The sequence below is a fragment of the Carassius carassius genome, unplaced genomic scaffold, assembly GCF_963082965.1.
Source record: "Carassius carassius unplaced genomic scaffold, fCarCar2.1 SCAFFOLD_57, whole genome shotgun sequence".
Taxonomy (NCBI): Eukaryota; Metazoa; Chordata; class Actinopteri; order Cypriniformes; family Cyprinidae; genus Carassius; species Carassius carassius.
The window spans coordinates 110,066-133,835 of NW_026775196.1; the positions used below are offsets into that span (position 1 = coordinate 110,066).

The 23,770-nt window shown below is 39.6% G+C and overlaps 19 non-coding genes and 3 pseudogenes across 19 annotated transcripts; all 22 read left to right on the top strand.

Annotated features, from left to right (window-relative positions):
* The first annotated feature begins 62 nt into the window (after positions 1 to 62).
* LOC132138440 (5S ribosomal RNA) lies at positions 63 to 181 on the top strand. The gene has a single exon (XR_009432732.1). It is a non-coding gene; the product is annotated as a 5S ribosomal RNA (ribosomal RNA).
* Positions 182 to 265: 84 nt separating this feature from the next.
* Positions 266 to 384, top strand: LOC132138791 (5S ribosomal RNA). The gene has a single exon (XR_009433071.1). It is a non-coding gene; the product is annotated as a 5S ribosomal RNA (ribosomal RNA).
* Positions 385 to 941: 557 nt separating this feature from the next.
* On the top strand, positions 942 to 1,060 carry LOC132138962 (5S ribosomal RNA). Its single transcript, XR_009433235.1, has one exon. It is a non-coding gene; the product is annotated as a 5S ribosomal RNA (ribosomal RNA).
* Positions 1,061 to 1,144: 84 nt separating this feature from the next.
* LOC132138999 (5S ribosomal RNA) lies at positions 1,145 to 1,264 on the top strand (annotated as a pseudogene).
* Positions 1,265 to 1,847: 583 nt separating this feature from the next.
* Positions 1,848 to 1,966, top strand: LOC132138993 (5S ribosomal RNA; annotated as a pseudogene).
* A 706-nt stretch (positions 1,967 to 2,672) lies between these two features.
* Positions 2,673 to 2,791, top strand: LOC132138507 (5S ribosomal RNA). Its single transcript, XR_009432796.1, has one exon. It is a non-coding gene; the product is annotated as a 5S ribosomal RNA (ribosomal RNA).
* A 2,532-nt stretch (positions 2,792 to 5,323) lies between these two features.
* Positions 5,324 to 5,442, top strand: LOC132138964 (5S ribosomal RNA). The gene has a single exon (XR_009433237.1). It is a non-coding gene; the product is annotated as a 5S ribosomal RNA (ribosomal RNA).
* Positions 5,443 to 5,671: 229 nt separating this feature from the next.
* LOC132138441 (5S ribosomal RNA) lies at positions 5,672 to 5,790 on the top strand. Its single transcript, XR_009432733.1, has one exon. It is a non-coding gene; the product is annotated as a 5S ribosomal RNA (ribosomal RNA).
* Positions 5,791 to 5,874: 84 nt separating this feature from the next.
* LOC132138792 (5S ribosomal RNA) lies at positions 5,875 to 5,993 on the top strand. The gene has a single exon (XR_009433072.1). It is a non-coding gene; the product is annotated as a 5S ribosomal RNA (ribosomal RNA).
* A 1,701-nt stretch (positions 5,994 to 7,694) lies between these two features.
* On the top strand, positions 7,695 to 7,813 carry LOC132138754 (5S ribosomal RNA). Its single transcript, XR_009433034.1, has one exon. It is a non-coding gene; the product is annotated as a 5S ribosomal RNA (ribosomal RNA).
* An 84-nt stretch (positions 7,814 to 7,897) lies between these two features.
* On the top strand, positions 7,898 to 8,016 carry LOC132138965 (5S ribosomal RNA). The gene has a single exon (XR_009433238.1). It is a non-coding gene; the product is annotated as a 5S ribosomal RNA (ribosomal RNA).
* A 229-nt stretch (positions 8,017 to 8,245) lies between these two features.
* LOC132138442 (5S ribosomal RNA) lies at positions 8,246 to 8,364 on the top strand. Its single transcript, XR_009432734.1, has one exon. It is a non-coding gene; the product is annotated as a 5S ribosomal RNA (ribosomal RNA).
* Positions 8,365 to 11,764: 3,400 nt separating this feature from the next.
* On the top strand, positions 11,765 to 11,883 carry LOC132138793 (5S ribosomal RNA). The gene has a single exon (XR_009433073.1). It is a non-coding gene; the product is annotated as a 5S ribosomal RNA (ribosomal RNA).
* A 560-nt stretch (positions 11,884 to 12,443) lies between these two features.
* LOC132138783 (5S ribosomal RNA) lies at positions 12,444 to 12,562 on the top strand. The gene has a single exon (XR_009433063.1). It is a non-coding gene; the product is annotated as a 5S ribosomal RNA (ribosomal RNA).
* Positions 12,563 to 12,646: 84 nt separating this feature from the next.
* LOC132138954 (5S ribosomal RNA) lies at positions 12,647 to 12,766 on the top strand. Its single transcript, XR_009433227.1, has one exon. It is a non-coding gene; the product is annotated as a 5S ribosomal RNA (ribosomal RNA).
* Positions 12,767 to 13,349: 583 nt separating this feature from the next.
* On the top strand, positions 13,350 to 13,468 carry LOC132138994 (5S ribosomal RNA; annotated as a pseudogene).
* Positions 13,469 to 13,701: 233 nt separating this feature from the next.
* On the top strand, positions 13,702 to 13,820 carry LOC132138663 (5S ribosomal RNA). Its single transcript, XR_009432947.1, has one exon. It is a non-coding gene; the product is annotated as a 5S ribosomal RNA (ribosomal RNA).
* Positions 13,821 to 15,210: 1,390 nt separating this feature from the next.
* On the top strand, positions 15,211 to 15,329 carry LOC132138324 (5S ribosomal RNA). Its single transcript, XR_009432622.1, has one exon. It is a non-coding gene; the product is annotated as a 5S ribosomal RNA (ribosomal RNA).
* A 6,546-nt stretch (positions 15,330 to 21,875) lies between these two features.
* LOC132137705 (5S ribosomal RNA) lies at positions 21,876 to 21,994 on the top strand. Its single transcript, XR_009432031.1, has one exon. It is a non-coding gene; the product is annotated as a 5S ribosomal RNA (ribosomal RNA).
* Positions 21,995 to 22,224: 230 nt separating this feature from the next.
* On the top strand, positions 22,225 to 22,343 carry LOC132138871 (5S ribosomal RNA). Its single transcript, XR_009433148.1, has one exon. It is a non-coding gene; the product is annotated as a 5S ribosomal RNA (ribosomal RNA).
* An 84-nt stretch (positions 22,344 to 22,427) lies between these two features.
* LOC132138790 (5S ribosomal RNA) lies at positions 22,428 to 22,546 on the top strand. The gene has a single exon (XR_009433070.1). It is a non-coding gene; the product is annotated as a 5S ribosomal RNA (ribosomal RNA).
* Positions 22,547 to 22,772: 226 nt separating this feature from the next.
* LOC132138651 (5S ribosomal RNA) lies at positions 22,773 to 22,892 on the top strand. Its single transcript, XR_009432936.1, has one exon. It is a non-coding gene; the product is annotated as a 5S ribosomal RNA (ribosomal RNA).
* Positions 22,893 to 23,770: the final 878 nt, after the last annotated feature.

The window sequence follows — 23,770 nt, forward strand, 5'->3', positions numbered from 1 at the left end:
TATATTGAACTGGAGATTAGAGTGGCTGATCTTTAAATAGCCCTCTCTCTGCAGCAGCCTTCGCTTACGGCCATACCAACCTGGCTATGCCCGATCTCGTCTGGTCTTGGAAGCTAAGCAGGTTTGGGCCTGGTTAGTACTTGGATGGGAGACCGCCTGGGAATACCAGGTGCTGTAAGCTTTTGGGTTTTATTCCGAACTTATATAATGAACTGGAGATTAGAGTGTCTGATCTTTAAATAGCCCTCTCTTTGCAGCAGCTTTCGCTTACGGCCATACCAACCTGGCTATGCCTGATCTCGTCTGATCTCGGAAGCTAAGCAGGTTTGGGCTTGGTTAGTACTTGGATGGGAGACAGCCTGGGAATACCAGGTGCTGTAAGCTTTTTGGAAAATTTTCATTAGTTATGTAATAATCTTGAAAAAAAAAAAAAAGAGTCAATGCCAGATCTCTGAATCTTAGCATGTTTGGTTCTGGTTACTACTTGGATGGGAGACTGCATGGGAATAATACCAGGTGCTGTAAGCTTTTGGGTTTTCTTCCCTACTTATATATTGAACTGGAGATTAGTGTGGCTGATCTTTAAATAGCCCTCTCTCTGCAGCAGCCTTCGCTTACGGCCATACCTGGCTATGCCTGGTTAGTACTTGGATGGGAAACCGCCTGGGAATACCAGGTGCTGAAAGCTTTTTGGAAAGTTTCACAATTTTTTACTTTTTGGAATTTTTTCACTAATTATATAATAATCGTGCAAAAAAAAAAAAAAAGAGTCAATGCCCGATGTCTGAATCTTAGCATGTTTGGTTCTGGTTACTACTTGGATGGGAGACGCCTGGGATTTCCAGGTGCTGTAAGCTTTTGGGTTTTCGTCCCTATTTATATAATGTACTGGAGATTACAGTGGCTGATCTTTAATTAGCCCTCTCTTTGCAGCAGCTTTCGCTTACGGCCATACCAACTTGGCTATGCCCTATCTCGTCTGGTCTCGGAAGCTAAGCAGGTTTGGGCCTGGTTAGTACTTGGATGGGAGACCGCCTGGTAATACCAGGTGCTGTAAGCTTTTGGGTTTTATTCCGAACTTATATAATGAACTGGAGATTAGAGTGTCTGATCTTTAAATAGCCCTCTCTTTGCAGCAGCTTTAGCTTACGGCCATACCAACCTGGCTATGCCTGATCTCGTCTGATCTTGGAAGCTAAGCAGGTTTGGGCTTGGTTAGTACTTGGGATGGGAGACCGCCTGGGAATACCAGGTGCTGAAAGCTTTTTGGAAATGTTCCACAATTTTTTACTTTTTGGAATTTTTTCACTAATTATATAATAATCGTGCAAAAAAAAAAAAGAGTCAATGCCCGATCTCTGAATCTTAGCATGTTTGGTTCTGGTTACTACTTGGATGGGAGACTGCCTGGGAATAATACCAGGTGCTGTAAGCTTTTGGGTTTTCTTCCCTACTTATATATTGAACTGGAGATTAGAGTGGCTGATCTTTAAATAGCCCTCTCTCTGCAGCAGCCTTCGCTTACGGCCATACCTGGCTATGCCTGGTTAGTACTTGGATGGGAAACCGCTTGGGAATACCAGGTGCTGAAAGCTTTTTGGAAATTTTTCAAATTTTTTTACTTTTTGGAATTTCTTCACTCATTATATAATAATTGTGCAAAAAAAAAAAAGAGTCAATGCCCGATGTCTGAATCTTAGCATGTTTGGTTCTGGTTACTACTTGGATGGGAGACCGCCTGGGATTGCCAGGTGCTGTAAGCTTTTGGGTTTTCGTCCCTATTTATATAATGTACTGGAGATTACAGTGGCTGATCTTTAATTAGCCCTCTCTTTGCAGCAGCTTTCGCTTACGGCCATACCAACCTGGCTATGCCCGATCTCGTCTGATCTCAGAAGCTAAACAGGTTTGGGCTTGGTTAATACTTGGATGGGAGACCGCCTGGGAATACGAGGTGCTGTAAGCTTTTTGGAAAATTTTCATTAGTTATGTAATAATCTTGAAAAAAAAAAAAAAAAAAAAGAGTCAATGCCCGATGTCTGAATCTTAGCATATTTGGTTCTGGTTACTACTTGGATGGGAGACCACCTGGGAATACCAGGTGCTGTAAGCTTTTTGGAAAATTTTCATTAGTTATGTAATAATCTTGAAGAAAAAAAAAAAAAGAGTCAATGCCAGATCTCTGAATCTTAGCATGTTTGGTTCTGGTTACTACTTGGATGGGAGACTGCCTGGGAATAATACCAGGTGCTGTAAGCTTTTGGGTTTTCTTCCCTACTTATATATTGAACTGGAGATTAGAGTGGCTGATCTTTAAATAGCCCTCTCTCTGCAGCAGCCTTCGCTTACGGCCATACCTGGCTATGCCTGGTTAGTACTTGGATGGGAGACCGCCTGGGAATACCAGGTGCTGAAAGCTTTTTGGAAATGTTTCAAAATTTTTTACTTTTTGGAATTTCTTCACTAATTATATAATAATCGTGCAAAAAAAAAAAAAGAGTCAATGCCTGATGTCTGAATCTTAGCATGTTTGGTTCTGGTTACTACTTGGATGGGAGACCGCCTGGGATTGCTAGGTGCTGTAAGCTTTTGGGTTTTCGTCCCTATTTATATAATGTACTGGAGATTACAGTGGCTGATCTTTAATTAGCCCTCTCTTTGCAGCAGCTTTCGCTTACGGCCATACCAACCTGGCTATGCCCGATCTCGTCTGATCTCAGAAGCTAAGCAGGTTTGGGCTTGGTTAGTACTTGGATGGGAGACCGCCTGGGAATACCAGGTGCTGTAAGCTATTTGGAAAATTTTCATTAGTTATGTAATAATCTTGAAAAAAAAAAAAAAAAAGAGTCAATGCCCAATCTCTGAATCTTAGAATGTTTGGTTCTGGTTACTACTTGGATGGGAGACTGCCTGGGAATAATACCAGGTGCTGTAAGCTTTTGGGTTTTCTTCCCTACTTATATATTGAACTGGAGATTAGAGTGGCTGATCTTTAAATAGCCCTCTCTCTGCAGCAGCCTTCGCTTACGGCCATACCTGGCTATGCCTGGTTAGTACTTGGATGGGAAACCACTTGGGAATACCAGGTGCTGAAAGCTTTTTGGAAATTTTTCACAATTTTTTACTTTTTGGAATTTCTTCACTCATTATATAATAATCGTGCAAAAAAAAAAAAAGAGTCAATGCCCGATGTCTGAATCTTAGCATATTTGGTTCTGGTTACTACTTGGATGGGAGACCGCCTGGGAATACCAGGTGCTGAAAGCTTTTTGGAAATGTTTCACAATTTTTTACTTTTTGGAATTTTTTCACTAATTATATAATAATCGTGCAAAAAAAAAAAAGAGTCAATGCCCGATCTCTGAATCTTAGCATGTTTGGTTCTGGTTACTACTTGGATGGGAGACTGCCTGGGAATAATACCAGGTGCTGTAAGCTTTTGGGTTTTCTTCCCTACTTATATATTGAACTGGAGATTAGAGTGGCTGATCTTTAAATAGCCCTCTCTCTGCAGCAGCCTTCGCTTACGGCCATACCTGGCTATGCCTGGTTAGTACATGGATGGGAAACCGCTTGGGAATACCAGGTGCTGAAAGCTTTTTGGAAATTTTTCAAAATTTTTTACTTTTTGGAATTTCTTCACTCATTATATAATATTCGTGCAAAAAAAAAAAAAGAGTCAATGCCCAATGTCTGAATCTTAGCATATTTGGTTCTGGTTACTACTTGGATGGGAGACCGCCTGGGAATACCAGGTGCTGTAAGCTTTTTGGAAAATTTTCATTAGTTATGTAATAATCTTGAAAAAAAAAAAAAAAAGAGTCAATGCCATATCTCTGAATCTTAGCATGTTTGGTTCTGGTTACTACTTGGATGGGAGACTGCCTGGGAATAATACCAGGTGCTGTAAGCTTTTGGGTTTTCTTCCCTACTTATATATTGAACTGGAGATTAGAGTGGCTGATCTTTAAATAGCCCTCTCTCTGCAGCAGCCTTCGCTTACGGCCATACCTGGCTATGCCTGGTTAGTACTTGGATGGGAAACCGCCTGGGAATACCAGGTGCTGAAAGCTTTTTGGAAATGTTTCACAATTTTTTACTTTTTGGAGTTTTTTCACTAATTATATAATAATCGTGCAAAAAAAAAAAAAGAGTCAATGCCCGATCTCTGAATCTTAGCATGTTTGGTTCTGGTTACTACTTGGATGGGAGACTGCCTGGGAATAATACCAGGTGCTGTAAGCTTTTGGGTTTTCTTCCCTACTTATATATTGAACTGGAGATTAGAGTGGCTGATCTTTAAATAGCCCTCTCTCTGCAGCAGCCTTCGCTTACGGCCATACCTGGCTATGCCTGGTTAGTACTTGGATGGGAAACCGCTTGGGAATACCAGGTGCTGAAAGCTTTTTGGAAATTTTTCAAAATTTTTTACTTTTTGGAATTTCTTCACTAATTATATAATAATCGTGCAAAAAAAAAAAAAGAGTCAATGCCTGATGTCTGAATCTTAGCATGTTTGGTTCTGGTTACTACTTGGATGGGAGACCGCCTGGGATTGCTAGGTGCTGTAAGCTTTTGGGTTTTCGTCCCTACTTATATATTGAACTGGAGATTAGAGTGGCTGATCTTTAAATAGCCCTCTCTCTGCAGCAGCCTTCGCTTACGGCCATACCTGGCTATGCCTGGTTAGTACTTGGATGGGAAACCGCTTGGGAATACCAGGTGCTGAAAGCTTTTTGGAAATTTTTCAAAATTTTTTACTTTTTGGAATTTCTTCACTAATTATATAATAATCGTGCAAAAAAAAAAAAAAGAGTCAATGCCCGATCTCTGAATCTTAGCATGTTTGGTTCTGGTTACTACTTGGATGGGAGACTGCCTGTGAATAATACCAGGTGCTGTAAGCTTTTGGGTTTTCTTCCCTACTTATCTATTGAACTGGAGATTAGAGTGGCTGATCTTTAAATAGCCCTCTCTCTGCAGCAGCCTTCGCTTACGGCCATACCTGGCTATGCCTGGTTAGTACTTGGATGGGAAACCGCTTGGGAATACCAGGTGCTGAAAGCTTTTTGGAAATTTTTCAAAATTTTTTACTTTTTGGAATTTCTTCACTCATTATATAATAATCGTGCAAAAAAAAAAAAAAAAGAGTCAATGCCCGATGTCTGAATCTTAGCATGTTTGGTTCTGGTTACTACTTGGATGGGAGACCGCCTGGGAATACCAGGTTCTGTAAGCTTTTGGGTTTTATTCCGAACTTATATAATGAACTGGAGATTAGAGTGTCTGATCTTTAAATAGCCCTCTCTTTGCAGCAGCTTTCGCTTACGGCCATACCAACCTGGCTATGCCTGATCTCATCTGATCTCGGAAGCTAACCAGGTTTGGGCTTGGTTAGTATTTGGATGGGAGACAGCCTGGGAATACCAGGTGCTGTAAGCTTTTTGGAAAATTTTCATTAGTTATGTAATAATCTTGAAAAAAAAAAAAAAAGAGTCAATGCCAGATCTCTGAATCTTAGCATGTTTGGTTCTGGTTACTACTTGGATGGGAGACTGCCTGGGAATAATACCAGGTGCTGTAAGCTTTTGGGTTTTCTTCCCTACCTATATATTGAACTGGAGATTAGAGTGGCTGATCTTTAAATAGCCCTCTCTCTGCAGCAGCCTTCGCTTACGGCCATACCAACCTGGCTATGCCCGATCTCGTCTGGTCTTGGAAGCTAAGCAGGTTTGGGCCTGGTTAGTACTTGGATGGGAGACCGCCTGGGAATACCAGGTGCTGTAAGCTTTTGGGTTTTATTCCGAACTTATATAATGAACTGGAGATTAGAGTGTCTGATCTTTAAATAGCCCTCTCTTTGCAGCAGCTTTCGCTTACGGCCATACCAACCTGGCTATGCCTGATCTCGTCTGATCTCGGAAGCTAAGCAGGTTTGGGCTTGGTTAGTACTTGGATGGGAGACAGCCTGGGAATACCAGGTGCTGTAAGCTTTTTGGAAAATTTTCATTAGTTATGTAATAATCTTGAAAAAAAAAAAAAAAGAGTCAATGCCAGATCTCTGAATCTTAGCATGTTTGGTTCTGGTTACTACTTGGATGGGAGACTGCATGGGAATAATACCAGGTGCTGTAAGCTTTTGGGTTTTCTTCCCTACTTATATATTGAACTGGAGATTAGTGTGGCTGATCTTTAAATAGCCCTCTCTCTGCAGCAGCCTTCGCTTACGGCCATACCTGGCTATGCCTGGTTAGTACATGGATGGGAAACCGCTTGAGAATACCAGGTGCTGAAAGCTTTTTGGAAATTTTTCAAAATTTTTTACTTTTTGGAATTTCTTCACTCATTATATAATATTCGTGCAAAAAAAAAAAAAGAGTCAATGCCCAATGTCTGAATCTTAGCATATTTGGTTCTGGTTACTACTTGGATGGGAGACCGCCTGGGAATACCAGGTGCTGTAAGCTTTTTGGAAAATTTTCATTAGTTATGTAATAATCTTGAAAAAAAAAAAAAAAAGAGTCAATGCCATATCTCTGAATCTTAGCATGTTTGGTTCTGGTTACTACTTGGATGGGAGACTGCCTGGGAATAATACCAGGTGCTGTAAGCTTTTGGGTTTTCTTCCCTACTTATATATTGAACTGGAGATTAGAGTGGCTGATCTTTAAATAGCCCTCTCTCTGCAGCAGCCTTCGCTTACGGCCATACCTGGCTATGCCTGGTTAGTACTTGGATGGGAAACCGCCTGGGAATACCAGGTGCTGAAAGCTTTTTGGAAATGTTTCACAATTTTTTACTTTTTGGAGTTTTTTCACTAATTATATAATAATCGTGCAAAAAAAAAAAAAGAGTCAATGCCCGATCTCTGAATCTTAGCATGTTTGGTTCTGGTTACTACTTGGATGGGAGACTGCCTGGGAATAATACCAGGTGCTGTAAGCTTTTGGGTTTTCTTCCCTACTTATATATTGAACTGGAGATTAGAGTGGCTGATCTTTAAATAGCCCTCTCTCTGCAGCAGCCTTCGCTTACGGCCATACCTGGCTATGCCTGGTTAGTACTTGGATGGGAAACCGCTTGGGAATACCAGGTGCTGAAAGCTTTTTGGAAATTTTTCAAAATTTTTTACTTTTTGGAATTTCTTCACTAATTATATAATAATCGTGCAAAAAAAAAAAAAAGAGTCAATGCCCGATCTCTGAATCTTAGCATGTTTGGTTCTGGTTACTACTTGGATGGGAGACTGCCTGTGAATAATACCAGGTGCTGTAAGCTTTTGGGTTTTCTTCCCTACTTATCTATTGAACTGGAGATTAGAGTGGCTGATCTTTAAATAGCCCTCTCTCTGCAGCAGCCTTCGCTTACGGCCATACCTGGCTATGCCTGGTTAGTACTTGGATGGGAAACCGCTTGGGAATACCAGGTGCTGAAAGCTTTTTGGAAATTTTTCAAAATTTTTTACTTTTTGGAATTTCTTCACTCATTATATAATAATCGTGCAAAAAAAAAAAAAAAAGAGTCAATGCCCGATGTCTGAATCTTAGCATGTTTGGTTCTGGTTACTACTTGGATGGGAGACCGCCTGGGATTGCCAGGTGCTGTAAGCTTTTGGGTTTTCGTCCCTATTTATATAATGTACTGGAGATTACAGTGGCTGATCTTTAATTAGCCCTCTCTTTGCAGCAGCTATCGCTTACGGCCATACCAACCTGGCTATGCCCGATCTCGTCTGGTCTTGGAAGCTAAGCAGGTTTGGGCCTGGTTAGTACTTGGATGGGAGACCGCCTGGGAATACCAGGTTCTGTAAGCTTTTGGGTTTTATTCCGAACTTATATAATGAACTGGAGATTAGAGTGTCTGATCTTTAAATAGCCCTCTCTTTGCAGCAGCTTTCGCTTACGGCCATACCAACCTGGCTATGCCTGATCTCATCTGATCTCGGAAGCTAACCAGGTTTGGGCTTGGTTAGTATTTGGATGGGAGACAGCCTGGGAATACCAGGTGCTGTAAGCTTTTTGGAAAATTTTCATTAGTTATGTAATAATCTTGAAAAAAAAAAAAAAAGAGTCAATGCCAGATCTCTGAATCTTAGCATGTTTGGTTCTGGTTACTACTTGGATGGGAGACTGCCTGGGAATAATACCAGGTGCTGTAAGCTTTTGGGTTTTCTTCCCTACCTATATATTGAACTGGAGATTAGAGTGGCTGATCTTTAAATAGCCCTCTCTCTGCAGCAGCCTTCGCTTACGGCCATACCAACCTGGCTATGCCCGATCTCGTCTGGTCTTGGAAGCTAAGCAGGTTTGGGCCTGGTTAGTACTTGGATGGGAGACCGCCTGGGAATACCAGGTGCTGTAAGCTTTTGGGTTTTATTCCGAACTTATATAATGAACTGGGGTCTCATTTATAAAACTATGCGTAGGATCTTTACTAAAAGTTTACGTGCGCCCAAAAGCCAAAAATGGCGTACGCCAAAAAATATTCCGATTTATAAAACCGTGCGTACGCACACCTGTAAGCAATGTTCCCTTTATAAATCACAGATCACCCGCAGATGTGCGTACGTGAACCAGCCTCATATCCCGCCCTGTACACGCCCATTTTTAACCATAAATAGTCAATGCAAATCACCTCATGATTGCTGATCAGCATGTAAATGAGAGTGGAATCCCATATATACCTGGAAAACTGGCATGCGACCCGCCAATTAATTAATCCAAGAAAGTGAAAACGTGCATTTCTGTTAGCCTAATTTTAATAATGGCGACAGGTGAGAAAAGAGGAAAAAAACGTAATTTCTCAGATACTGAGATTGAAACACTTGTAGGGGAGGTGGAGGCTCGGAAAACTGTGTTATTTGGTGGCCACAGCAGTGGGGTCACTAATAAAAAGAAGCAGTGCGAGTGGCAAAGTATTGCTTCTGCCGTCAATTGTGTCAGTGGGACAGAACGGACAGTTGCAGAATTAAAGAAAAAATGGTCCGACCTGAAGGTATACAAATTTTTTTTTTACCAACATATTACATTTGTGTTTTATTAGGCTATATACCTATATAAATAGCAATATTGATTTTCAAAAAGTTTTATTTACATGTGCTTACAGTATGCAAAATATGTGAAATAAAGATTCTCATTCATTCAAGGTGGAGGCAAAGAGAAAACTGTCCTCCCACCGCCAGAGCGTGGCTGCAACTGGTGGGGGCCCATGTACAGCTGATCTCACATCAGTGGACAGCAAAATCGCGGCTATAATTGGGGAGGTCAGCGTGTGTGGTATTGTGTCGGAAAAGGAGGGAGACACTGACGTGACTGAAACCACAGAGGAGCAAGGTTAAACCGATTTTTAATCATTAACGCTGTACATTTGAGTGTGTGGGGTGATAAATGGATAAATGTTGCCAATTGTTTGTCCTCCAGTCCTTCCGGAGTCTGAAGCTGTAAATGAACAGGAGGTTCAGGGTGAGGGGTTCTCAGATGCAGATGCACAGCGTCCGGCTCAAAGCAGTGCCCCTTCTGCGTCTGGCACGTCCAAAAGTGGTCGGGTACTCACTGACGCAGTCCTGCAGTTACAGCGAGAGACAATAAACGCTGTCAACAGGGTTGCAGATGAGCTACGGCAGATGAGAGAAGTGATGCAAGAAATTGCACAATCATTAAAAGATGCAGTTAAAACATGAACCTTGAGTTTTGTCTTTCTTTACAAACGCCGCATGACATCCTCACGGATTCTTGCACCTCGTTGATATCCCTCTTGTCGGCCAGGGGGCTGTGGCTCGGGGTCGTAATGCTGGGGTAGAGGGAGATCAGGAGGGAGAGGAATACCGTTTCTCAGTGCTATATTGTGCAAAACACCACACGCCCTGACAATCTTGCACACTTTTGCTGGATGGTATAAAAGTCTGCCACCCGAGGCATCCAGAGCACGCCATCTGCATTTCAGGATGCCGATGGCACGCTCCACAACTGCGCGGGCACGAGAGTGGACCTCGTTATAATGAGTTTCCTCTGCGCTCTGCGGGTTTAAAAATGGGGTGAGGAGCCAGCGTCTCAGGGGGTAGCCACTGTCGCCTGCAGGTTATAATTATATTAAAAACAAAATTGTTACAGTTTCTACTTTTTAATATTGTTAAACTCACCAAGAAGCCAGCCATCACGTACTGCGCCTGCATTTAGTCTGTTCCCTACACTGCTATGTGTCAAGATAAAGGAATCATGTGTTGAACCAGGCCAGCGTGCCACAATGTTTGTGAGGGTCATGTTGGAGTCACATATGATTTGCACATTAATAGAATGCACATGCTTTCTATTAACATAAGCAAATTCATTTTCAGATGGTGCCCTTATAGCAACATGAGTGCAGTCAATTGCGCCGATTACATTTGGGAAACCAGACATTGCTGCAAATTGCGTTTTAATTTCGGCCTGTTCTCGCACAGTGTAGGGGAACATGATGTATCGACTAACCATATTAAGTATACCATTTAAAACGACAGATATTATGGCACTCAGGGACGGCTGTGATATACCAGACCTATAGGGTGAGATGATAGATTCCAATAGAATTATTTCATATACAAAAAGGTCTTAGAGACAAATTTGAGGATTACTTATAGTTTTTTTATATTATTAATTTACCTGTCTGCCAATTCCCGCTGGAAACAGCCGGTTGCCAAGAACCCCAGAGTGGTGAGGACTTGTATTTGGACTGGGATGGCATGGTTCCGGCGTGTTGCCCTCTCTAATACTGGACCCAATTCAGCACATAGATCCAAGAGCACAGCTCTAGGGAATCTAAATCGGCTTATTAGCCAGTCATCATCATGGGCCAGGAAATCATCATGGTCCCTGAAAACTCGTTCTCTCCTTATTCTGCCATTAGCGTAATCCTCCAACAGTGCCAGGAGTGCCATCATGAAGCATTACATACCCGGGTCACCGGAGAATTTATATGTTTCTAGCAAATAGACTGATCGTTAACACCTTGACAAAATCACTTAATTAATTTGTGGGCGAAAATTTAAGACGAAAATGTTATAGTGAACACATGCTTCTTGACGGTTTTGTAATGAACACCGTAATAGTTAGGACCGATGATGAGTAGCGATTGTGCTTCATGACTGTATTTGCAGACTTTGACATTTTATGATATAGGCTATGTACATTAAGGAAAATATTTCCTTTTTACACTGTGTTCTGCAGTTCTCTAATAAAAGGGTATTTCATGCTATTCTGTAGGCTATCACATGTATCGCGCCATGTCCTCCTGTGCTCCCGTTGTGGACAATGTGACTGTAAGGCAGCGCTGATTATTATTTTATTTTACTTTTAATACATTTTGAATTACGTTTGGATTTTACTAGATGTATATAGCCTAAAACAATCGGCACAAATAACACTGTTGGATTTAATCTTCATGATAATGTGGATATAACGTATGAAATGGAGTGAAAATTAAATGTCATTCATTCTTATAATCGTTCTTCTCACATTTATTTTCTACAATCTAACTTCAGTTCACGACCTCACCATCGGTGTCGCCAATTCCCTTTGTCTCCAGAATGTGCGTACGCACGGCTCAAAGTTTGCTTAAAGGTGCGCACATTCTCCCGTCAAGTTTGTTTTTTATAGATCACAACCTTTGCGTGGGAACTGGCGTACGTACGTTTCCAGCCCCGTTTTGTGCGTACGCACGCTTTATAAATGAGGCCCCTGGAGATTAGAGTGTCTGATCTTTAAATAGCCCTCTCTTTGCAGCAGCTTTCGCTTACGGCCATACCAACCTGGCTATGCCTGATCTCGTCTGATCTCGGAAGCTAAGCAGGTTTGGGCTTGGTTAGTACTTGGATGGGAGACAGCCTGGGAATACCAGGTGCTGTAAGCTTTTTGGAAAATTTTCATTAGTTATGTAATAATCTTGAAAAAAAAAAAAAAAAGAGTCAATGCCAGATCTCTGAATCTTAGCATGTTTGGTTCTGGTTACTACTTGGATGGGAGACTGCATGGGAATAATACCAGGTGCTGTAAGCTTTTGGGTTTTCTTCCCTACTTATATATTGAACTGGAGATTAGTGTGGCTGATCTTTAAATAGCCCTCTCTCTGCAGCAGCCTTCGCTTACGGCCATACCTGGCTATGCCTGGTTAGTACTTGGATGGGAAACCGCCTGGGAATACCAGGTGCTGAAAGCTTTTTGGAAAGTTTCACAATTTTTTACTTTTTGGAATTTTTTCACTAATTATATAATAATCGTGCAAAAAAAAAAAAAAAGAGTCAATGCCCGATGTCTGAATCTTAGCATGTTTGGTTCTGGTTACTACTTGGATGGGAGACCGCCTGGGATTGCCAGGTGCTGTAAGCTTTTGGGTTTTCGTCCCTATTTATATAATGTACTGGAGATTACAGTGGCTGATCTTTAATTAGCCCTCTCTTTGCAGCAGCTTTCGCTTACGGCCATACCAACTTGGCTATGCCCTATCTCGTCTGGTCTCGGAAGCTAAGCAGGTTTGGGCCTGGTTAGTACTTGGATGGGAGACCGCCTGGGAATACCAGGTGCTGTAAGCTTTTGGGTTTTATTCCGAACTTATATAATGAACTGGAGATTAGAGTGTCTGATCTTTAAATAGCCCTCTCTTTGCAGCAGCTTTAGCTTACGGCCATACCAACCTGGCTATGCCTGATCTCGTCTGATCTCGGAAGCTAAGCAGGTTTGGGCTTGGTTAGTACTTGGGATGGGAGACCGCCTGGGAATACCAGGTGCTGAAAGCTTTTTGGAAATGTTTCACAATTTTTTACTTTTTGGAATTTTTTCACTAATTATATAATAATCGTGCAAAAAAAAAAAAGAGTCAATGCCCGATCTCTGAATCTTAGCATGTTTGGTTCTGGTTACTACTTGGATGGGAGACTGCCTGGGAATAATACCAGGTGCTGTAAGCTTTTGGGTTTTCTTCCCTACTTATATATTGAACTGGAGATTAGAGTGGCTGATCTTTAAATAGCCCTCTCTCTGCAGCAGCCTTCGCTTACGGCCATACCTGGCTATGCCTGGTTAGTACTTGGATGGGAAACCGCTTGGGAATACCAGGTGCTGAAAGCTTTTTGGAAATTTTTCAAATTTTTTTACTTTTTGGAATTTCTTCACTCATTATATAATAATTGTGCAAAAAAAAAAAAGAGTCAATGCCCAATGTCTGAATCTTAGCATGTTTGGTTCTGGTTACTACTTGGATGGGAGACCGCCTGGGATTGCCAGGTGCTGTAAGCTTTTGGGTTTTCGTCCCTATTTATATAATGTACTGGAGATTACAGTGGCTGATCTTTAATTAGCCCTCTCTTTGCAGCAGCTTTCGCTTACGGCCATACCAACCTGGCTATGCCCGATCTCGTCTGATCTCAGAAGCTAAACAGGTTTGGGCTTGGTTAATACTTGGATGGGAGACCGCCTGGGAATACGAGGTGCTGTAAGCTTTTTGGAAAATTTTCATTAGTTATGTAATAATCTTGAAAAAAAAAAAAAAAAAAAGAGTCAATGCCCAATCTCTGAATCTTAGAATGTTTGGTTCTGGTTACTACTTGGATGGGAGACTGCCTGAGAATAATACCAGGTGCTGTAAGCTTTTGGCTTTTCTTCCCTACTTATATATTGAACTGGAGATTAGAGTGTCTGATCTTTAAATAGCCCTCTCTTTGCAGCAGCTTTCGCTTACGGCCATACCAACCTGGCTATGCCTGATCTCGTCTGATCTCGGAAGCTAAGCAGGTTTGGGCTTGGTTAGTACTTGGATGGGAGACCGCCTGGGAATACCAGGTGCTGAAAGCTTTTTGGAAATGTTTCACAATTTTTTACTTTTTGGATTTTTTTCACTAATTATATAATAATCGTGCAAAAAAAAAAAAGAGTCAATGCCCGATCTCTGAATCTTAGCATGTTTGGTTCTGGTTACTACTTGGATGGGAGACTGCCTGGGAATAATACCAGGTGCTGTAAGCTTTTGGGTTTTCTTCCCTACTTATATATTGAACTGGAGATTAGAGTGGCTGATCTTTAAATAGCCCTCTCTCTGCAGCAGCCTTCGCTTACGGCCATACCTGGCTATGCCTGGTTAGTACTTGGATGGGAAACCGCTTGGGAATACCAGGTGCTGAAAGCTTTTTGGAAATTTTTCAAAATTTTTTACTTTTTGGAATTTCTTCACTCATTATATAATATTCGTGCAAAAAAAAAAAAGAGTCAATGCCCGATGTCTGAATCTTAGCATATTTGGTTCTGGTTACTACTTGGATGGGAGACCACCTGGGAATACCAGGTGCTGTAAGCTTTTTGGAAAATTTTCATTAGTTATGTAATAATCTTGAAGAAAAAAAAAAAAAGAGTCAATGCCAGATCTCTGAATCTTAGCATGTTTGGTTCTGGTTACTACTTGGATGGGAGACTGCCTGGGAATAATACCAGGTGCTGTAAGCTTTTGGGTTTTCTTCCCTACTTATATATTGAACTGGAGATTAGAGTGGCTGATCTTTAAATAGCCCTCTCTCTGCAGCAGCCTTCGCTTACGGCCATACCTGGCTATGCCTGGTTAGTACTTGGATGGGAGACCGCCTGGGAATACCAGGTGCTGAAAGCTTTTTGGAAATGTTTCACAATTTTTTACTTTTTGGAATTTTTTCACTAATTATATAATAATCGTGCAAAAAAAAAAAAAAAGAGTCAATGCCCGATGTCTGAATCTTAGCATGTTTGGTTCTGGTTACTACTTGGATGGGAGACCGCCTGGGATTGCCAGGTGCTGTAAGCTTTTGGGTTTTCGTCCCTATTTATATAATGTACTGGAGATTACAGTGGCTGATCTTTAAACAGCCCTCTCTCTGCAGCAGCCTTCGCTTACGGCCATACCTGGCTATGCCTGGTTAGTACTTGGATGGGAAACCGCTTGGGAATACCAGGTGCTGAAAGCTTTTTGGAAATTTTTTAAAATGTTTTACTTTTTGGAATTTCTTCACTAATTATATAATAATCGTGCAAAAAAAAAAAAAAGAGTCAATGCCTGATGTCTGAATCTTAGCATGTTTGGTTCTGGTTACTACTTGGATGGGAGACCGCCTGGGATTGCTAGGTGCTGTAAGCTTTTGGGTTTTCGTCCCTATTTATATAATGTACTGGAGATTACAGTGGCTGATCTTTAATTAGACCTCTCTTTGCAGCAGCTTTCGCTTACGGCCATACCAACCTGGCTATGCCCGATCTCGTCTGATCTCGGAAGCTAAGCAGGTTTGGGCTTGGTGAGTACTTGGATGGGAGACCGCCTGGGAATACCAGGTGCTGTAAGCTTTTTGGAAAATTTTCATTAGTTATGTAATAATCTTGAAAAAAAAAAAAAAAAAAGAGTCAATGCCCAATCTCTGAATCTTAGAATGTTTGGTTCTGGTTACTACTTGGATGGGAGACTGCCTGAGAATAATACCAGGTGCTGTAAGCTTTTGGGTTTTATTCCCTACTTATATATTGAACTGGAGATTAGAGTGGCTGATCTTTAAATAGCCCTCTCTTTGCAGCAGCTTTCGCTTACGGCCATACCAACCTGAGGGCGCTAGAGAGCTACAGGAAGTGTTGGCTGCAGTTGGGAGAGGAAGGCTCTCCTCCATTTTGATTTTTCTGTCAGTGTTTGTTTTGTGAGTTGTTTTTGGACTTTAGTTTATTTTTTGTGTTTTTTCTGTTTTAAACCACCTAACAGCAGCATCTTGCTGGCTGGAGGGTGGTTAATTTTTTGTTTGATTTTTGTACAATGGACGGATTATTGGCAAACGACACTGGACTGGCTGGAGAGACACGCATGGCAAACGACACTGGAATGGCTGGAGAGACACGTATGGCAAACGAAACTGGACTGGCTGGAGAGACACGTATGGCAAACGACACTGGACTGCTTGGAGAGACACGTATGGCAAATGACCCTGGACTGGCTGGAGAGACACGCATGGCAAATGATCCTGGAGTGGAGTATCGACAACGAGCAGGACACGGTAAAAAACAAGATGCAAGAGATAAAATTGGTGAAAGGAAATACTTAAAGGAGGCAACTGTGATTGTGAATGTCGAGAACGTAAATGAGGTGAGAGCTGTGGATATTATTAAAGCGGTGACGGAAAAATGTGGATATGGTAAAATTTTAGCACTAAGGCCAAGACAAGGAAAGGAATATGAACTGACAATGGAGAAAGAAGAAACATGTGATGATCTGACTGAGGGATTGTTAATTAAAGGAGTTAACTGTGAGATAAAGAAACTGCAAAATAGAGATTATGTTGTTTCCTTCATGCACCTGCCTGTCTACCTTGATGATAAAGACATTTTTAGAAAATTGGAGGGATGGGGAGTTAATCCCATTTCAAAATTAAAAAGAAGATGCTACCCGGGCACTGAAATAGAGGATGGAACAAGGTTTTTAAAAGTGAGATTCCCCAAGGAGGTGGCATCATTGCCCTACAGCACAAAGCTGGAAACAGCAGAAGGGCCGCAGTACTTTAGGGTGATGCACAGCCACCAGGTGAAGACCTGTAAGCTGTGCATGAGCCCGGATCATCTGCTCAAAGAATGCCCTGAATTTAAGTGTCACAAGTGCGAGGAAAGGGGACATTTCGCAAGGGATTGCAATGCGGTCAGATGCCCGGAGTGTCAAAAGATTTTAAACAAGTGTGAGTGTTGGATGGAGGGAGAGGAAGGAGGTCTGGAGCATCGGGTGGACGGACAGGTGCATGAAGGAAACACTGAAGAGGAAGGAGATATTGATGAAGGACAAGGGGATGAAGGATTATCACAAAAGGAAACAGAAGGAGGAACAGGAAACCAAGAGGAAGAAGAAGAAGGAAAAAAGAATGATATGGATGAGGAACAAACAGCAGAACAGAATACCCAATGGACAGAAATGGAAATATCTGACAGTTTTAAAAATCTTTTGGATAATGTGGAGAGGGATGAACAGGGAATGTATGATCAAAACAAAGAAATGGACAGTGAAGAAGAAACAAGGATGGACAACATGGGAAAAGACAGAGGGGAGAGAGGACAAAGTAGAAGAAGAACATTAAAGGTAAAACCAAATGTGGAAAATGCAAGAAAAAAGTTAATGACAAGGGGCCGAGTAAAAAGTGTAAACCGATATGAAGTGTTAAGAGGGCTGGAGGGAGAAGATGGAAAATAATGTTTTTTATGTATTTATTTTTATTTATTTTAATGGTTTTAAGTTGTGTTACTTTTAATGCAAGGGGATTGATGGACATGGGTAAATTTGAAAAGGTGAAAGAAATGTGTAAAGGAGAGGATGTGATTTTATTACAAGAAACTAACTGGAGGGAAGAGTACATGACTGAAATAAGGAAAAGGTGGAGCGGAGAGATTTTATATAACAATGGTGATGGGAGGCTTGGAAGAGGAGTTGCGATTTTAATAAAAGAAAACTGTGGGGTATCATGTAAAACAATATATAATGACGTAGATGGGAAATGTATTGCGGTTGAAATGGAGTATGAGGAGAAAAAAGTTATTGTAGTTAATATTCATGCACCGACTGTAGAGAATGAAAAGAAGGAATATTTTAATGTATTAAGAGATTTTTTAAAAAAGCATAAAGAAGTTATTATGATGGGTGATTTTAATACCGTTTTCAGTAAATTAGAAATGGGTGAGGGAATGGTTTTTAAAAATGATAAAGGAAGAAAAGAACTGAAACTATTAATGGAAGAAAATAATATGATTGATGTATGGAGAGAAAGAAATGAAAAAAAGAAAGAATATTCAAGGAGGCAATTAGTAGGGAATTTTATGTGTAAGACAAGGATTGATTTTATTTTGTGTACAAGGAACATTGAAGGATATATCGGTAACATTAAATATGAAGAATCAAGCTTAAGTGACCATAAACCAATTTTTTTGCAAGTAGACTGGAGTTCAGTGAAAAGAGGGCCGGGTGTATGGGTGTTAAATGTAGAGGTTTTGAAGAATGAGGAGTATGTTTTAAGTATTAAAGAAATTATTGAAAAAGAAAAGGAGAATGAAATGTACAGTGAAGATAAAAGGATATGGTGGGAAAATGTTAAATATTTAGTTAAAAAATTCACAATAAAGTATTGCAAATTAATACAGATATGTAAGAGGAAGAAGGAGAGAGAAATAAGAGAGAAATTGGAAAAGGAATTAAATGAGAATGGGAAAGATATACAAAAAATAAAAGAATTGGAGGGAATATTGAAAGAAATGGAAGAGAAAAAATATGAAGGATCAAGACTAAGAAGTAAAGCTAAATATACTGTGGAGGGAGAAAAATGTACAAAATTTTTCTTTGATCTAGAAAAAATACGAGGGAAAGCTGGAATGATTAAAGAAATAAGAGGAAAAAATGGTGTAGTGGTGGAAACAAATGAGGAAATATTAAAAGAAGTAAAAGCATATTATGAGAACCTGTTTAGTACTGAGGGGTTGAAGGAAGAAGAGAAATTGGAGTTACTTAAGCAAATAAAAACAACAGTAGGAGAAGTAGACAAAAAAGAGTGTGATGAAGAGATAAGAGAAGAAGAGATAAAAAGAGCAATAAGTGAATTAAACAAAAATAAAAGTCCAGGTATAGATGGTTTGGGGAGTGAATTTTATATTGTTTTTAAAGATTTTTTAACCAGTATTTTAAAAGAAGTATATGAAGAGATCTTTAAAAAAGAAGAAATGAATCAGAGAATGGGGATGGGATTATTAAAGTTGATATATAAAAGAAAAGGAGATAAAGTAGACTTAAAAAATTATAGACCAATTACAATGTTGAATACAGATCTGAAAATTTTAACAAAAGTTTTAGCCAACAGATTGAAAGAGGTAATGCCAACCATAATTGAAACAAATCAAGTGTATGGAGTTAAAGGGAAAGATATAGCGGACACAACTTTAAGTATAATAGATAGAATAAGATATATGAAAGAAAAAAACAAAAAAGGATATGTTATTAGTTTGGATTTCGAAAAGGCTTTTGATAGAGTGGAGCCTGAATATTTATTTGGAATTTTAAGAAGGTACGGGTTTGGGGAAAATTTTATCAAGTGGATTACAATTTTATATAGGGGAGCAATAACAAGAATACAGTGTAATGGTTTTTTAACTGAATGTTTTAAAATTACTAGATCAATAAGACAAGGATGTCCATTATCAGCGCTTTTATATTCTTTAGTTGCAGAACCATTGGGATTAGCTATTAAAATAGACGAAGACATAAGAGGGATAAACATTGAAGGAAGTGGGGGAAATGAAAAAATATTTCAATATGCAGATGATACGACAATAATAGTTAAAGATATAGAGAGTGTTAATAAAGTAATGGAAGTAGTACAGATGTTTTGTAGGGGATCAGGAGGTAAGATAAATGAAGAAAAAACTATATATATGAGATTTGGAGGAGTGACTGTTTTAACAGAGTATTTTCATTTTAAAGAAACAAAAGAAATAAGGATTTTAGGTGTTCTAATGGGAAAAGAAGAAAGGAATGTTAAAGAAAAAATGTGGGAAGAAATAGTAGGAGGTATTGAAAGAAGGTTAAATTTTTGGAAATTGAGGACATTAAGTTTAAAAGGGAAGGTTTTAATTTTAAATGTGTTAATGGTGTCAAAGTTGTGGTATGTTTTATATGTGACTGCTATGCCAATGTGGGTGGAGACAAGGTTGAAAAAATGTTTTTTAGATTTTTTATGGAATAGTAAACCGTCAAGAATTGCATATAGTACATTAATAGGAGAAATAGGGAAAGGAGGGATGGGATTAATTGATGTTGAACAGAGAAAAAATAGCTTAAGAATTAAAATAGTAAAAAAATATCTAGATGATGGTCACAAAACTGCATGGAAAAAGACAATGGAATATTTTTTAAACAAATGTGGGGATTTTAACATGGGGGATGGGATTTTATGGATGAAAACAAAGAATTGGATGACAGAGTGCTTACCAGAGTTTTATAGGGAAATGTTTAGTGCCTGGGGAAAATTTTTAGATAGACTTGAGTATGATCCACATGGGAGAGAAAACATTTTAAATCAACCTCTGTTTTTAAACCAAAACATTTTAAAACAAGACAAAGGAATTTTTTTAAAGAAATGGATGGAAGTGGGGATAACAAGAGTGAGAGATGTTTTGTATGAATTTAAAGAAGGGTTTTTACCAACACAATTTATTGTAGATGCAATGGAGGAGGCAAAAGAGGATTACAGTGAACAAGTAATAAAAAATAAATATGAAATCATTAAAAATGCAATACCTAAAGAGTGGATAAAAAGAATAGAGAGTATGGAAGGAGAGCCAAAAGAGAAATGTATTCATGTGAAATTAGGGGGAAAACTGTATGATTTTAAGGAATGTACTGTGAAAATGATTTATTGTGCTTTTAGAGATGATGTTTTTAAAGAGCCGATTGCAAATGGTTACTGGGTGCAGAAATTCAAAGATTTAAAAAAAGAGTGTATATGGAGAAACATGACGGGGAAATGTGTGGAAACAAAATTGGAATGTTTGGAGTATTTTATAAGGCATAAAGTGGTTTTTACTGATGTTATTTTAAATAAAATAGGAATGGAAGAAAATGCTCTGTGTAAAGTGTGCCAGGAAGAGGAAGAGGGGATTTTACATATGTTTTTACATTGTAGAGAGCTAGAGGACTTTTTAAGGAAATGTAAATGTTTAATTAAAGATGTGACTGAGGAGTGGGATGAAAATGTAATGGAATGGAACAGAGTTGTTATGTTTGGTTGGGAAAAAAAGTTTCAAAACAAAAGTTTCATTAATCTGTGTGTAATGCTAATGAAAAGTGCAATATGGGACAGAAGAACTGTGGCTAAAAAGGAAAAAATTGTGTTGGATGTTTGGAGGATGTTTAAAAGAAAAACAGAATTATATACTGAAAGACTGTATGTGTACTTTAAAGGTGTAAATATGTTAGACTCTTTTTATGATGTTTTTACCCCAAAAGTTTATTGTGTTTTAAATGATTTAATGTGGAAGCTGCCAGGAAGTGAAGGAGATTTTTAAATTATCTATGTAAAGGAAAGATGTGTAATGTAGGGATGTGTAAAGGCAATGTTCTGTATTTTCTGTTGATTGCGTTTAATCTATTGTATTTTATTGATTGAAATTTCTTAATAAAAAAAAAAAAAAAAAAAAAAAAAAGGTTATGCCTGATCTCGTCTGATCTCGGAAGCTAAGCAGGTTTGGGCTTGGTTAGTACTTGGATGGGAGACCGCCTGGGAATACCAGGTGCTGAAAGCTTTTTGGAAATGTTTCACAATTTTTAACTTTTTGGAATTTTTTCACTAATTATATAATAATCGTGCAAAAAAAAAAAAAGAGTCAATGCCCGATCTCTGAATCTTAGCATGTTTGGTTCTGGTTACTACTTGGATGGGAGACTGCCTGAGAATAATACCAGGTGCTGTAAGCTTTTGGGTTTTCTTCCCTACTTATGTATTGAACTGGAGATTAGAGTGGCTGATCTTTAAATAGCCCTCTCTCTGCAGCAGCCTTCGCTTACGGCCATACCTGGCTATGCCTGGTTAGTACTTGGATGGGAAACCGCTTGGGAATACCAGGTGCTGAAAGCTTTTTGGAAATTTTTCAAACTTTTTTACTTTTTGGAATTTCTTCATTAATTATATAATAATCGTGCAAAAAAAAAAAAAGAGTCAATGCCCGATGTCTGAATCTTAGCATGTTTGGTTCTGGTTACTACTTGGATGGAAGACCGCCTGGGATTGCTAGGTGCTGTAAGCTTTTGGGTTTTCGTCCCTATTTATATAATGTACTGGAGATTACAGTGGCTGATCTTTAATTAGCCCTCTCTTTGCAGCAGCTTTCGCTTACGGCCATACCAACCTGGCTGTGCCCGATCTCGTCTGATCTCGGAAGCTAAGCAGGTTTGGGCTTGGTTAGTACTTGGATGGGAGACCGCCTGGGAATACCAGGTGCTGTAAGCTTTTTGGAAAATTTTCATTAGTTATGTAATAATCTTGAAAAAAAAAAAAAAAAGAGTCAATGCCCGATGTCTGAATCTTAGCATGTTTGGTTCTGGTTACTACTTGGATGGGAGACTGCCTGGGAATAATACCAGGTGTTGTAAGCTTTTGGGTTTTCTTCCCTACCTATATATTGAACTGGAGATTAGAGTGGCTGATCTTTAAATAGCCCTCTCTCTGCAGCAGCCTTCGCTTACGGCCATACCAACCTGGCTATGCCCGATCTCGTCTGGTCTTGGAAGCTAAGCAGGTTTGGGCCTGGTTAGTACTTGGATTGGAGACCGCCTGGGAATACCAGGTGCTGTAAGCTTTTGGGTTTTATTCCGAACTTATATAATGAACTGGAGATTAGAGTGTCTGATCTTTAAATAGCCCTCTCTTTGCAGCAGCTTTCGCTTACGGCCATACCAACCTGACTATGCCTGATCTCGTCTGATCTCGGAAGCTAAGCAGGTTTGGGCTTGGTTAGTACTTGGATGGGAGACAGCCTGGGAATACCAGGTGCTGTAAGCTTTTTGGAAAATTTTCATTAGTTATGTAATAATCTTGAAAAAAAAAAAAAAAGAGTCAATGCCAGATCTCTGAATCTTAGCATGTTTGGTTCTGGTTAGTACTTGGATGGGAGACCGCCTGGGAATACCAGGTGCTGTAAGCTTTTGGGTTTTATTCCGAACTTATATAATGAACTGGAGATTAGAGTGTCTGATCTTTAAATAGCCCTCTCTTTGCAGCAGATTTCGCTTACGGCCATACCAACCTGGCTATGCCTGATCTCGTCTGATCTCAGAAGCTAAGCAGGTTTGGGCTTGGTTAGTACTTGGGATGGGAGACCGCCTGGGAATACCAGGTGCTGTAAGCTTTTTGGAAAATTTTCATTAGTTATGTAATAATCTTGAAAAAAAAAAAAAAAAAAGAGTCAATGGCCAATCTCTGAATCTTAGAATGTTTGGTTCTGGTTACTACTTGGATGGGAGACTGCCTGGGAATAATACCAGGTGCTGTAAGCTTTTGGGTTTTCTTCCCTACTTATATATTGAACTGGAGATTAGAGTGGCTGATCTTTAAATAGCCCTCTCTCTGCAGCAGCCTTCGCTTACGGCCATACCTGGCTATGCCTGGTTAGTACTTGGATGGGAAACCGCTTGGGAATACCAGGTGCTGAAAGCTTTTTGGAAATTTTTCAAAATTTTTTACTTTTTGGAATTTCTTCACTCATTATATAATATTCGTGCAAAAAAAAAAAAGAGTCAATGCCCGATGTCTGAATCTTAGCATATTTGGTTCTGGTTACTACTTGGATGGGAGACCGCCTGGGAATACCAGGTGCTGTAAGCTTTTTGGAAAATTTTCATTAGTTATGTAATAATCTTGAAGAAAAAAAAAAAAAGAGTCAATGCCAGATCTCTGAATCTTAGCATGTTTGGTTCTGGTTACTACTTGGATGGGAGACTGCCTGGGAATAATACCAGGTGCTGTAAGCTTTTGGGTTTTCTTCCCTACTTATATATTGAACTGGAGATTAGAGTGGCTGATCTTTAAATAGCCCTCTCTCTGCAGCAGCCTTCGCTTACGGCCATACCTGGCTATGCCTGGTTAGTACTTGGATGGGAGACCGCCTGGGAATACCAGGTGCTGAAAGCTTTTTGGAAATGTTTCACAATTTTTTACTTTTTTGAATTTTTTCACTAATTATATAATAATCGTGCAAAAAAAAAAAAAGAGTCAATGCCCGATCTC